The sequence below is a fragment of the Podarcis raffonei genome, chromosome 5 (genome assembly GCF_027172205.1).
Source record: "Podarcis raffonei isolate rPodRaf1 chromosome 5, rPodRaf1.pri, whole genome shotgun sequence".
Classification (NCBI taxonomy): domain Eukaryota; kingdom Metazoa; phylum Chordata; class Lepidosauria; order Squamata; family Lacertidae; genus Podarcis; species Podarcis raffonei.
In genome coordinates this window covers 49,960,550-49,974,626 of record NC_070606.1, presented here as the reverse complement: position 1 = coordinate 49,974,626, position 14,077 = coordinate 49,960,550, and the positions used below count along the sequence as shown (strand labels likewise).

Here is a 14,077-nt window from a genome sequence, read left to right as displayed (position 1 = left end):
ATGCTACGGGACCTCTTAAACTTGACAACACTTGGGACCTCAGCAAGCCTTAGTAAATTACCGTTTACTCTGGGTTCACTGCACTCCCAATGCTGTTTGTTTGAAGCTGAGAACACATCACCCGCAATCCATATGTGTCCTGTAACTTCTTGAGAAATGCTCATTTTTTATGTGCTTCCCCTCAAACCAATTTCCATCCAATTAAAACATGGAAGCGGTTAAGCTGTGGTGTGTTCATTTCCCAAAAATCCAGGGATGTTAATACCAATATACTCATTTATCCATCCTTACACTACAGGCTTTGTTTCTCATTCATTCTCTTTTGCTTGGTTATGAAGAGGTTGTAGTTCTTCTAGCCAAGAACCTCAGGGTCAAAGTTCAGGATCCCTGCCCTGGCTTCCACAATGGGTGGTCCGCCCCGGCTGTTCCCCATGGCCTGAGCACTGAGCCTTTCAGCCTCCAAGTCCACTCACTAGCTCCTTGTGGGTGTAACCACTTTCTCCTTCCTGCCTGTTGCCACTGCTTGCTTTCTGTGCCCCCAGTTTTGTGCTACACAGCTGTTGTACAGGTGTGCTTTTAGAAACCATGTATTGACAGAGCCCACAAATGTGGGGGTATGAGCCAGAATAACAATAAAAAATAGAGTCAAATTTGTATAAATCACAAAAGAGTTGCATGGTATCAAACAGAGATGGATAGAAGGCCTGGTTGAGCCTCTTGTCCTGAGGTCTCTTACAGAAGATGTATGACCACACAATTTCACACAGCCTTTAGAACAGGCTTCCTCAACCTCTGCCCTCCAGATGTTTTGAGACTACAATTCCCATCATCCCTGACCACTGGTCCTGCTAGCTAGGGATCATGGGAGTTGTAGGCCAAAAACATCTGGAGGGCCGAGGTTGAGGAAGCCTGCTTCAGAACATTGCAGTAATGACCTTATTGGGAATATATAGTAACTCCCCTTAAAACACCAGGATGAATGGCCATTATTCATCTTCCCAAGGCTGCAAGCTTAGTTTTGCAATAGCACTGAAGTTCCTAGTTCAGGGGCTGGTTATTCAAATTATACTGAACTGTCTGTCTATGATAATTCGTGGGATTGTTTGAAAAACCAGTTTTGTGCTTTTAAGATGAATACTTCCTCAAAATTAGCCACATGGAACTTTAGGCCTTGTTATTGCTTTCCATTTTTTTATTTTTTGGCTCTGTTGCACATTACCTCAAACCCAGCCTCATACATGTGTTTTCCAGTTTAACTGATATTTTCCAGCATTAGTTTATAATAACCACATGGAAGACTTTCACATCAGCAGAGTTCTTGTTAACTGTTTAATTCAGTGAACGGAGATCTGCAGAAATGACTTAATGACACCTGCACACTGAACTGTGCTTTCAATAGTTGAAAGTATAAAATGTATAGCAAATTAATATTTCTCCTTTCCCAGTCATTCACACTTCATCTCTGCTTATCTTCTATTTGCAAACAAAGTAAGGCAAAATAATTCATATCATATAGTAGAATATTAAAACACTACAAAACAAAAAAAATAGCAAAAAAAGTTAGTTGAATCAGGCCCAGGGATCTCAGGTTGAAAAGAACTAAGGGTCTACTCCCATTGCAGTTGAATATCTGAAGGTGCTGCCTCAATCATAGAAATAGTAACAGGAATAGTAAGAAGATAATCTCCCCCCCACTCTCTCTGACTAACTCAGACATCACAAGTATTGAGTAACCAGGAACGAATCCATTTATTTTATTGCATTTGTATTCCACCTTTTTGTCCAATGAGCTCAAGGTGGTGTACTTGATTCTTCCCCTCCTCATTAATCCCCACAGCAACCCTGCAAAGTAGCTTAGGCTGAAAGACAGTGACTGGCCACAGCGGCGTAGCGTGGGTTGTCAGCACCCGGGGCAAGGCAAGTAATTTGCGCCCCCTAACCCCTAACCTGCCGCCGCTGCCAGCTTCTTCTTGCTGCTGCCTGGTCTGGTCTGGTGTGGTTCTCTCCCGCGCTCAGCGCTGCGCTGGGCAGCCACTGCACTGTCCCTCCCCCAGATAGTCCCTCGCTCTCTCTCCGCACCGCACGCCTGGCACCCACCCCCTCCACAGTGGGCGGCGACCCGGCGGCTCGGCTCGGATTCACACAGCCAGCACTGCAGTGAGAGAGAGTGAGTGAGCCAGGTAGGGGCAGAGAGCTGCGAGTGTGAGCGCCCCCCCAGATGTTGCGCCCGGTGCGGCCGGCCCCCCCTGCACCCCCCACGCTACGCCACTGACTGGCCATGGTAACTCATTGAGCTTCATAGCCGAGTGGGGATTTGAATCCTGGTCTCCCAGGTCCAACACACTAACCACAGCAGTTCCCACACATCTATAGTACAGTGGTACCTCGGGTTACAGATGCTTCAGGTTACAGACGCTTCAGGTTACAGTCTCCGCTAACCCAGAAATAGTACCTTGGGTTAAGAACTTTGCTTCAGGATGAGAACAGAAATCGCACAGTGGCAGTGGGAGGCCCCATTAGCTAAAGTGATACCTCAGGTTAAAAACAGTTTCAGGTTAAGAACGGACCTCCAGAATGAATTAAGTTCTTAACCCAAGGTACCACTGTATTGGTGGGATGAATTATAGACAGACTAAAGATAGTAAGACAGTATTACATAGGACAGTTAGAACAAAACTTTCTGCAAATGTGCCATAAACTGGACAATCACCCTAGAGGGAAGACAAGAGCTGTAAAATCCTTCTGTCCGTGGGTGAAGAGAAGAACAAATTATCCAACAGCTTCAGGATTGAAAGAGTTGGATGGTGGCTAGACACAGAATTTGAATTATCTTGCGTTAATTGGTGGCAGTCCCTGTGTAAGGCTGATGAAGCAAAATGGATAGTCCCTTCCTTGGAAATGGCATGGTTGCTTCTCTTGCAAAAAGGTGAAAAGGACATCTATGTTCATCGTGGGCTCGGAATTTCAGGTGTTCTCTCCCCCCGCCCCCCCCCGGTTGTTGTTTGTGGAATGCCTGAAATGAGTGGAGCGTTGTGTGTGCAAGAATGAGGTGCAGTGCTGACAACTAAGGTCTCGTTGTGACAAATGGGAGCCTCAATCACAGAGGGGCCTCCCATTGGCTACATTGGGACCTTTGTCTCAGGTGGCAGATCAGGGCCCACCCACCCTCTGGACTGCTGGCCACAGTCTGCCACTGTTTGGCATGCTGCTGCCAGGCACTTTTGCCAGGTGGTTCCCCCTGTCACCTTTCCCCCCTGCCCACCCACAGAGTGCGATGCATTGCAGTTCTCATTGCTTTTGCCCAGCACTTTAAGTTAAAAATTGCAAAGGCACAGGAACTAGAGAACAGGGGGCAGAAATTTATGTATGGTAGAATATGAAGAATAATAGTCATGCTTTTGGTAGGAGTGTGTTCATCTCTCTAGGCTTTGTGCAAATTTACACCTACTCTGAATTGGATTTACTGCACCGTAGAGCACACACACTTTCCTGGGCTATTATATTATGGAGATTCTGAACCTAAAAATACATCAGGGGTATAGTTTAGGAGCTGCAAAAGTTAACCAATCAGTCGAAATCCAGAGGGGGAATTTTGGATTATGTGATAGCCTGCTTTTTTCTCCCAACACTTCCTATGGAAATTATTCCCAGATTTGCAATTTAATTTTGCATATGGACACATTTTGCTGATGCCAAATTGCATGTGGTTTTATCATAAAGAGGGAGCTCAGTGCTGTGCTTGCTTCAGTCAGATACTGACCTGAGTACAGAACACAGAAGAGATCCAGAATAATACCCAGTCATTGTTCTCGTCCCAGAGGACCTAATCACGCAAGGTGCTGAGACTCCCTGATCTCCAGCTAAGTCCGTGCTCAGCACATTCTAGAAAGGGGGACTGAAATGCTTTCCAGCCTCCCCCTTTCCTGTCTGAGAGTTGAACATATATAAAAATCAATTGTTAAAATAAAGTTGATTTTCCCCCTCTGTCACCTTTACAGGTCTGTTCCCTAGGATCGTAACTATTTATGTTTTATCAGATTTTCACATGGAAAATGTGTGACAATGTTTTTCTTTGGACTTGTCAGGATCAGATTGATGAAGCAGAGTTCAAAGCCAGACATGCAGCAAAAGAGACAAAGGTTTAGTAATGAGCTTGAAATTTACAAAACACAGAAGCAAATATGGCTTTAATACATGATGTGACCCTTTATAAGGCTTGAAATTACTCTTCAAAAATCATTCTGGCTCGACTTCAGAGCACAGTGTATTGTGGGATACCACAGATTGACTTTGAGTAGTGGGCTGGTATTGCAGGAATTTTTTAATTTCCTGTAACTCACAACAATTCTCTTGCAGTTAAACCTTAGAAATGATCTTGCTGCAGTCCTTTTCTGAACAGGGTGTAAGTCAGTTCAGACTTATGCACACATGGATGCAAATCAAGGTGAAGTAAAACATGAAATACGAAATTATACACTTATTAAATCAAAATTTGAAAGTCTATAAACCATCAGTTTAAGGCACACTTAAAAAGCAAATTCTAATAAAAAGTAGCTTAAAACTGCAATCCCATAGCAGTGGCCTGGGAGTAAGCCCCAGTGAACTTAAAAGGGACTTGTGTCTGAGTAGACATGGGCAGGGTTGTCCTGTTAATATGCACTCACAGAGTGGGGAACAATTAGTATTGATCCTATTAGTAGCTTTGAATAATCCTTTAATTGACTCTTCAAACACGTTTCCCCAAAATATATCACGGTGCTGGTCCTGCATATCATATGTTTATTCTTTGAATAAATAAAAATATCCAGCCAACATAGACTTATTTTCATTTCTGCAGGCAAACCACCATGGTAGCGATAACTTCTTGAGAAACAATAAAAAGAAACATTGAACATTAGTGAAATTCCCACTTAAGTTCCATTTCCCCCTTCTGTATAGCAGCAGGACACAAGCAATTGGCTTGGCTCCTTGGCCACTCCTCTGCTAATGCGGAGATGGGGATTCCTGCCAGTTCCCTCTTTGGACTGTAGCCTCCCATCATCCCATAGTCTACCCCAATCTTTGAACTTTGATCAGAAGCACTGAAATAACATGGGGGGAGGGAGGGTCCGGGGGTCTACTCAGGCCAGCCCCTTTCCCCACCCTCACTGCACTTAGCAGCCAGGCCCCTCCTACTCATGCATTTGGCCAGCATGTGAATGGGCTTTCTGTGGGTACTAAGGTACATGTATAGAGCTCCTCCTCATGTGTGGCAGTCTGGTCCAGTGTGTGGCCAGAATCCATGCAAGGGAGCGAAGTATCCCTATCAGTATGCTGAGCAGTTGACTAGCAGAGGTTTCAGATTCAGCACTGATTGGGTACTTATTATTATTTATTAAATTAATACACCACCCTTTATTCGAAGGGTGGTTCACAAGATAAAAATACAGAATAAAAGAACACAAAAAATAGTTCAAACAAAACAATAACACCCTCCACCACCACAAACACATTTAAAAGGCCATAGAATATTAACCAGCCCAAGGCTGGTTAATTAACGGTGTATAATGAAGGTGCCAGAAGAGCCTCCTTGGGGAGAGCATTCCACAAACAGGGAGCTGCTACAGAAAAGGCCCGTTCTTGTATTGCCACCCTCTGGACCTCTCATGGAGGAGGCACATGAAGAAGGGCCTCAGATGATGAACTAATGGACTACTGATATTACTGATGGACTGTACAGACCAAAGTTCACAGAGTCTGGCAGAATACACACACCTCCACAAGTAGTGTCCTGCAACAGGAATCTGCACATACAGGTATGGTCAGAGTAGAGATCCTTCCATCCTCCTCCTTTTCTCCCCTCTTACGCGCATTTTGAAAACACCCACCCACCCACACACCCCATAAAGCAAAAATTGGGTATAGCATTCCTCACCCCCATAATTAATTTAATATATTCCTGCATGTTCAAAACAAATTCATATTAGAACAAAATGATAACATACACAATTGTAGCCTTTTCCAGAAGGGTAGCTGTGCTGAACTTTTGCAGTCAAAAGTACAAATATTTTTTTGGCATTGAAAAGGCTAACAAATGTGTTCATCAGGCACATGTACAGCAAGTTATGCACTTAATAAGACTTCATGCCTCTGATGAAGTGGACTGTAGTCCACAAAATCTTATGCTATAATAAATTTGTTAGTCTTGAAGGTGTTGTAAGAATCTTTGTTCTTTTTACATAATATTGTGTGTTTTTTTAAAGTAACTATTTTAAAACTCAGTAAATTACAAATGGTGCTGGACAGAAGTGAAAAAAAACAAACTTGCCTTACAGTGAAGGGAATTCTGTATACAAGAAGGATGCCAATCAAAATATTAAATGTTCATTTTAATATTTTGATCCTGACTTTATGCCTCTAAGAATCGGGAATGCGAGTTCTGGGTTGGGTTTTGTAGAAATGATATACAGCAACAACACTGATTAAAAAAGGTAACTTCATTTTATATGTTCTTGGAATTTCCCCTTTTTAAAAATAACACACAAATGATTGAAAGTTAAGCCATCTTAAGCAGACTAGAATCCTTCAAAAACAGGTCATAGAAAGAACTGAAGCTGAGCCAGTGACAAAACTTTAATAAGCAGGGAACATTTTATAATATCTGAGCCAGTAACAGAAAGATCCAAGCCCTTTGAAATGAGCAAGAATTTGATGGAACCATAAATATTTTCTTTCCTGGAAAGAAGCAAGTAATTCATGTTTAAATATTCAGTGTAGTCACTTTCTAGTAAACTGCTCACCTCTTCACCAGAACCTTTGGGTTATAGCCAGCTAAGTTATACACAGAGTAGACCCACTGAAATAAATCGAACTAATTTAACCATGGTCAATATTTGAATGGCTGTCCTATGTGCAGGACTGACATCAGAATAACCTATAGCCTTCCACAAGGTAGGCCCAACGTCACCCCTTGAGCTTTGTGGCTGAGTGGGGGCAGAGGTGGATTTAGGGGAGCACGACCGGTTCAGTTTCACTGGGTGTGGAGCCTTGAGGGCACTGCAGTTGCTGCCACGAGTCTGAGGTAGAATGAAAGGTGAGAGGCAGGGGGGAGGGATTTTGGTGTTGCACTGGGTGCCACTGAAATTTGATACCCCAAGGTCCACCACTGGTGGGTATTCGAACCCTGCTCTCCCAGATCCTAGTACAGTACTCTAACCACTACATGGCATTGGTTCTGCTGTATTCACCATAGGAACTTCATTAATTTCATCTGCTTTTTTTTAGTGGCATTTGGGTGCGGGTTTTTCTTGACCTTGTGCTATTCCACAATCCCATCAAATTGTGAAGGTTCCTCTATCTTTTTGTACATTGCGTCAAAATTATTGGCAGCATAAGCTGTTGAAAAATGGACTTGAAGCAGTGATCTTGGCATCGTATGCAACTCCCCCCCCCAACATTGGTCCCCTGATTCCAAGAGAAGTGTAACAGTCTGTATGTATGTTTGGGAAATACATGAAGGTAAATATGGGGACAGCTGAAGGGGGAGGGGGCTCATTTAGTTCCACCTCAGCATGCCCATGATGCCAGTTTATGAATTCCTCCATAATTCCTCTGGAGAAACAAACCATCTGTTAAGAATCAAAAGGAAGCAACATTTATGCATTTAGTCATACATAAGAAGAGTTAGTACATAACTTTCTGTTTATACAATTCCCATGACTTCTTCTCCGAAGAATCATTGACAGCCGATATATCTTGTTTATAAGCCTTGAAATAACAATGTGGTTGCATACATTTTGAAGGGCTTCACAGAAAACACACAAGATAAAGATAAGCATCATAAAATTGAGCTTAAATAGGCCTTTTAAAAAGAACAAGTGCCGCCATTTTATTGGGATCATAGTTTCCTATCCATGCTGAAATACGAGTTTGCCAGATATGCGGAAGGGACATCATCGAGGAGTTATGGGCGTGCATATATGTTTGTGTTCCGTGGATCATGGTTTCCCAAAGTGTGGGTTGCCATTCCCCTAGGATTACGGAAAAAGTGGAGTGGGCTCATTAGCCCATCATTGCTGTGAGCCCAGATGTGGCCCCTTGAATCTCTCATACACTGTGTTGATTCAGAAAGCACCAATTAGGTAAGATTCATCTTCAACCTTCATTCAATTATGGCCACACAAAGCCTTCCCAACACACTTTCCATTGTGAAATTCACACATAAGTGAACCTACAGGGCAATCCTTCTATAACAGTGTCACAAATGGTTACCTGTGCAACACCTCCAAATTTCACTCAGTTGCCACTTACTGTTTTCCTTCTGGCAAAAACAAACACCTGTGGCATGAAATGACTGAAAAATGCATCTAATTTTGCCATGAGGGTGTGTTCATTACCTCAGCCAATGGGTAGTAAAACACTTCATCATTTTTTCATAAGCAAATGGTCAGGGAAAGGTCAAGTAAGGTCAAGAAAGTGTGTGAGGTGTCAATTGGTTGTCACAAACCATATTTCTCCAAGCAAGGACAGTTTTCTTGTACGTTTCTTAATGGAGCCAGAGAAATGCCCCACGAAACCATTAATGTTAGTTGATGTTAGTTCTGAGTTGTAATAAAGTTTTTTTCTAGACTGCCTACAATATATTCATAACATTTTCACTGTAAAAGATAGTTTTTGTTGTTTGTAATTGAAAACAACCCCCTGTACAGTGGAAATATCATTGGGGTAGAAAATACACCCCCAAGCATTAATGTGCCTTTCCCACACACACATTGCAATCTGAATCAAATTCTAGGCCCTGTTCCAGTCCCAGCCCACCATTTGCAAGGCTAAAAGGTTGCTGAGCAACCACAATGGGATGGCAACTCTTCCCTTCATTGCCATGGGGAGGAGAGTTGCGTTGGACTTTGGAGGGTAAGGAGGACAGGAGAAATTGAAAAGAAAGAGCAGCATAGGCTAGCAGGAGGAAGGAAGTTAGCTTGGAATATCCCCTCCAGTGCATCAAAAGCCATCCATCTGGTTTTATGCCATATATTGCATCTTACTGAGTGTAGGTGGGAGGGCCACACCCGCACACTATTTCTGTGCTGACATGTCATAATAGTAGTAATAATAATAATAATCTCATTGCTATTCAGAAACCGGAAAGGGTTTCTATTGGCACACATAGCACCAAACATCCGAACACATAAAAGTAAAGCCGAAGCTTTCATGCCAGAAAGGAAGTTGTTCTAAAGAGCCTCCAATAAATGTGAACAACACATGGCCCCCAGTTTGAGGATTTTATCAGCTGCCATGGAACAAGACTCATTATGATCTAAACACTTCTGGCAGTTTTTCTCATGACTTCATCAAGTCCCCCTAATGAAATCATCAGCGTCGAAACCTGGGCAAGGACGGCTAAGGTATCACCTTGGATATGGGAATCGATATTATATGAAACAATGTCAGTGCTGGATTTTGCTGTGAGGAATGACCTCTCAATCTGGGACTGTTATTGTAAATAGGGGATCAGCTTTCCACGGCTTTGTTGAGGAGGGCTACGAAAAGGACAAAAGGCTCGAGGCCAAAGCTGAAGTGCAGATGTTAAATGCAAACAAAATCAAGAGTTGAAGCATGACCAATTTAATGCCTGTCCTAACTTGTACATGAGATATCCACTTGCAAGCTGCCCAGGGAGAGGTTGTGATTTTGCCTTCTCCCGATGCCCTGCCATTTCCTTTTGATCTTTTGATAGCAAGAGCCAGAAGCTACTGTTCCTTTACTATAGCTTGCATAGATGACAGTTATATTCCCCCTTAATGCAGACAGATGATATGGGCTGAAGTGTCCATTTATTTGATAGCTAAACCCCAGTGATCTCTGCGAAAATAAAATAACACCGTTGTCTATGTGAGCAGGGAAACCACACAGAAGACAGCTTTTGAGATACTGGAGCCCCCAGTGGACAATTGTTCGCCCATTTCAATTTACACAGCTGGCTGTCATGTCCCAAGAAGATGCCTTAGGACTCAGAGCCATGGAAAGTAAATTACCATCTCATTCCAAACAACATCATTTCCCTTTGCTCTGGGCAAAATTTGAGGTATGTTAATACAACAATGTTAGGAAATCAGCATTGCTTCTGTTGGCACAACATTTAACCTGTGTAGAAATGCCAAACGCATTGAAAGAGTGAAAGTGAACTTTTCTTAAAGGAGGAGGGAGACGTAAAGCACATAATTGATGAGGCTCTTCTATTTCTGAGAGATCAAAAATAAAAAGGAAAGCTCAGCAGGGGTAGGGGTGGGGTGGGCAGTCATATGAGAATAGCATTTGCTGTTATAGGGTTGCCATACGTCTGAAATTTCCTGGACATATCTGGAATACTGCATTTGGTAGCAGCGTGCAGGCGGAAATCGGCAAAAAGACATACAATTTGCATTTAATTTGTATGTATGTATTTGTATGTATGTATGTATTGATGTAAGTTTAGGGTGACTTTCAGAGGGAAAACCATTCTGCAAACAAAGCAAATAACACAACACAAAATGGGAGAAGGGGCAGGAGGTCTGAGGGCTAGTGAGAAAGATCTGAGGTTTGGATCTTCTGGGCCACCTGCTAAGAATGTCCCTGATGTCAAAGTGGTGTTCTCGTTCTCCTAGTTGCCACTTTTTGATTCAAAGCTCCACAAAGTCAGAAGTGCACATGGTCTCATTCACTTCAGTGCTGGGGGCACTGCTGCACACATAATGGTGATTGCTGGCCTCTAGAGTGTATCTGGACCAAACCTCGCAGCTTCCTGCCTGTCTCTCGCGATCCCATTTATGTTCTGCGACTCGTACTTCTTAATGTCCAGAGCTAGCTTCAGAGGGTAGCAAAGTAAGGCATTTGCCTGAGCCCCAAGACCAGCAGAGGGCCCACCATCCTAGCTGTGCTGTCATTTTCACTTTGAAAAGAATTATTCAAGAGGATCAGATGCAACCTAAAATAATGACCTTATCCAGGGGGCTCGCTGATGGTGCTGTGACCTACCGCCACCCCAACGGTGGAACCAGCACTGCGTCAGTTTCTTGAAGCTAAAGAATTCTCATCCCAAATGCTCCAAGTGCACAGAAGCTGAGAAAATTGAACTCACACACAAACACACACATGGCACAGACAAAAATACTGATTATATCAGCTCTGAAAGAAAGATGTAAGAACGTAGGGAGAGCCCTTGTGTATCATACCAAAGCCCTATCTAACCCAGCATCCTATTTTCCACAGTGGCCAATTGGATGCCTATAGGAAGCCTGCAAGCAGGACACAAGGACAATAGCCCTATCCCACTTTTGCTGCCCAACGAAGTGTGGAACTTCGCTGTCTGCACACTGTTGGAGCACATTTCTGGTTTCACATGTGGAAATCCCATGTTTACATGCAAGCATACCTGGCGCAGCAGGTGAGGGAATCACATTTAATTCTGGTACGATATATATGGTTGAGAGCCTCACTTTCTGCTGTTTTCTTTATTTCTTTATCTGCAGAAGAGGGAGAGACTGAACTTTGCACAAAACAGTGTAAAACATTAGATGCAAGCCAGTGCGATATATTTCAAGGATTATCAACAATTGCAAGGGAGTAATCTGACTGTGAATTCATTATCACTGAGGATACTTGCACATGCTGAGTTTATAAATTTGATAATGCTCGGTTTATGAGTTTGATTACTGAGCTGAATTACAGCTCATACTCATTATCTCAATTAATGCATGCTTTACCACTGTGCTGAAAATAACAAAACTCACAATCAAATGCTAATCAAATAAACTTCTCATAATCAATGGCTATTATATCTGAAACCTCATGGCACAGTCCCGAAAGAACGGAGAAGAGCAAATATAGACATTAGTCCCAATTCAGCAACACCAGTGCAAATGACTTTCTCAATGAAAGTTTGTTCCGGTGAGGGCTAAACTCCATCTCTCCCTTCCTCCCTCCCTCTCTCTGTGTGTGTTTGTATCTGTGTGTGTGCAAACTGCAGGGCTCCCGATCTGGATCAGAACATACTACGTGGTAGAACATTTACTCAGCTCTCCACAGTGGTTTTTAATGAATTTATTCCCCTCATCCCCCCCACACCCCGCCCAGTTATTTGCCCCAGTAGAAAAAGCTGTTTTTGGAGCCAATTTCTATTGTAAGGGCATCTAGCCCCCCTCGATGTTGCTGTTGTATATAACTTACATAAAAATGGGAAGTATCTGTTTCTTATTTTCCAGCCTTAAGTTCAGCTATTCAAATTCTGTATCACTTTGCAACATATATTTTTTCTCATGAAAATTTGTCAGCCTTTTTGTATAAACAACTCCTAATATACAGATTTTGAAAGCAATGTTCCTTAATACGATGCATTTTATGTTATTTTCATTAACATATGCATTTTAATACATACCTCTCCCTGATGTAGACTGTCCTGGCTCAAATGTAGAGCTCACACTTTACATGAAGGCCATCCCGGGATCAATCCCTAGCCCAAAGGAAAAGATAGCAAGGGGTGAGAAAAACTTTGCTGAGAATCCTGGAAAGCCACTGACAGTCCTAATCGACAGTCCTAGGCTAGATGGATGAATTGTCTGGCTTGGTATCATTTAGCTTCCTGTATTCCTGAGTATAAGGCAGGTGGTAGGCTCGGGACTAATTGTGTTTACCTCATTGTGCTGGATGGAAGGTGGGAAAGAAGTTCTTCCCTACTCTGGAATGTATAAAAGTAGGGAGGCTTTGCCATGGACGAAAAGGCCACCAGTGACTACTCACAATGATGGCTATGCTCTGCCTTCATAATTGGAGGCAGTATCCTTCTGAATACCAATCGCTGGAGGGAAGAGTGCTCTTGCACTCTTGTGTCTTGCTTGAGGATTTCTCACAGGCCTCTGGTTGGCCTCTGTGGGAGCAGAATGCTTTACTAGATGGGTCATTGGACTGATCCAGCTGGTTCTTCCATCTTCCGCATGGTGGCTCCCTTGTAATCAAGCTTGTGATCATCTCAAATGGTGCAATCCACTCACAATTGCATCTCAACATTCATTATAATTTTCCTGCCACACTTGCCCCTCTGGAATACTCTTCTTTGCCCTCGCTTCTTACGGGCCCACAAGACAGCAAATTTGTTAATTATTAATACAGAATTCTCTAATGTGTTAATTTCCAACACAGAGAGACAGGCCCATTCAACTGAAAATAATGAATGTATGTGCTTGTGGGAACAGACCAGCAGCATGGCAACAGGCTCCACCCTGAGCTGTGAGCATTCATTATAACAACAAGATTATCTATCCATCATCTATCTATCTGGAAGGTATTTTTTTTAAAGGAATCTGCTTTTCACAGGTTCTTGGTCACATGGAGAAAGCTTATATGTCCATGGGCTTTCTACAGATGTTATAACAAATGCATGTAGGTCAGACTAGAACCTGCAGCACTGCCATCACCTGAAACCCACTATATCTGTTTATTATCTCCAGTTGGACAAATGTACCCATAACCATCCAAGAAACTCATGGTTTGAAACCAGGCACAGAGAAGATGCTACCTCCTAGAACAGACGTTGGGGAACCATTTCTGTTCAGTGAGCCAATTCAGAAAGAGGCCACCTCTATGTAGGTCACATTTGGCAGGTGGGCCACCAAATTACCTGATGTCATATGATGTAAGGTGGACTGGATCTTGCTAGGAAGCACCTGGGCTTGCATGCAGCACCAAATTTAAAGCATGCTGGCTGCAAGCCCAGCTGCAAAGGGAGTGCAGAGTGAATTTGGTTTGTGGGCCAGAGGTTTCCCACTGCTCTACCAGCAGATTGCACGTGTTCGCATATTCCTGTGAAGTGAAAATAAAAGATGTGCATAAAAAGCAGAGGAGTGATAGGTCAGGACCACAAAGGAACACTGTCCAGTAGCAGCTTCAAAGCTTCAGTTCAGATTTGTATTTTCTCTGACTTCACCTAAACTCTCACACCCTACATGAAAGAAACCAAGATCAAATGTTGACATTAAAATGGTCGTGCATCTTACTAAATCCCTGGGAAATCCACACTTATCATTTGTTTACAAGTGGAGCAGGAAATGATCTAAGCTTCATCAGC

At 42.9% G+C, this 14,077-nt stretch overlaps 1 long non-coding RNA gene across 2 annotated transcripts; it reads right to left on the bottom strand.

The window, feature by feature from the left end:
- Positions 1–7,885: 7,885 nt before the first annotated feature.
- Positions 7,886–13,075, bottom strand: LOC128414192 (uncharacterized). Of its 2 annotated transcripts, none has more exons than XR_008330604.1 (3): positions 12,754–13,075; positions 12,392–12,466; positions 7,886–9,840 (listed from the first exon to the last, which is right to left on the bottom strand). It is a non-coding gene; the product is annotated as an uncharacterized LOC128414192 (long non-coding RNA). The 2 variants fall into 2 exon arrangements; XR_008330603.1 differs by lacking the exon at positions 7,886–9,840 and adding an exon at positions 10,756–11,474.
- Positions 13,076–14,077: the final 1,002 nt, after the last annotated feature.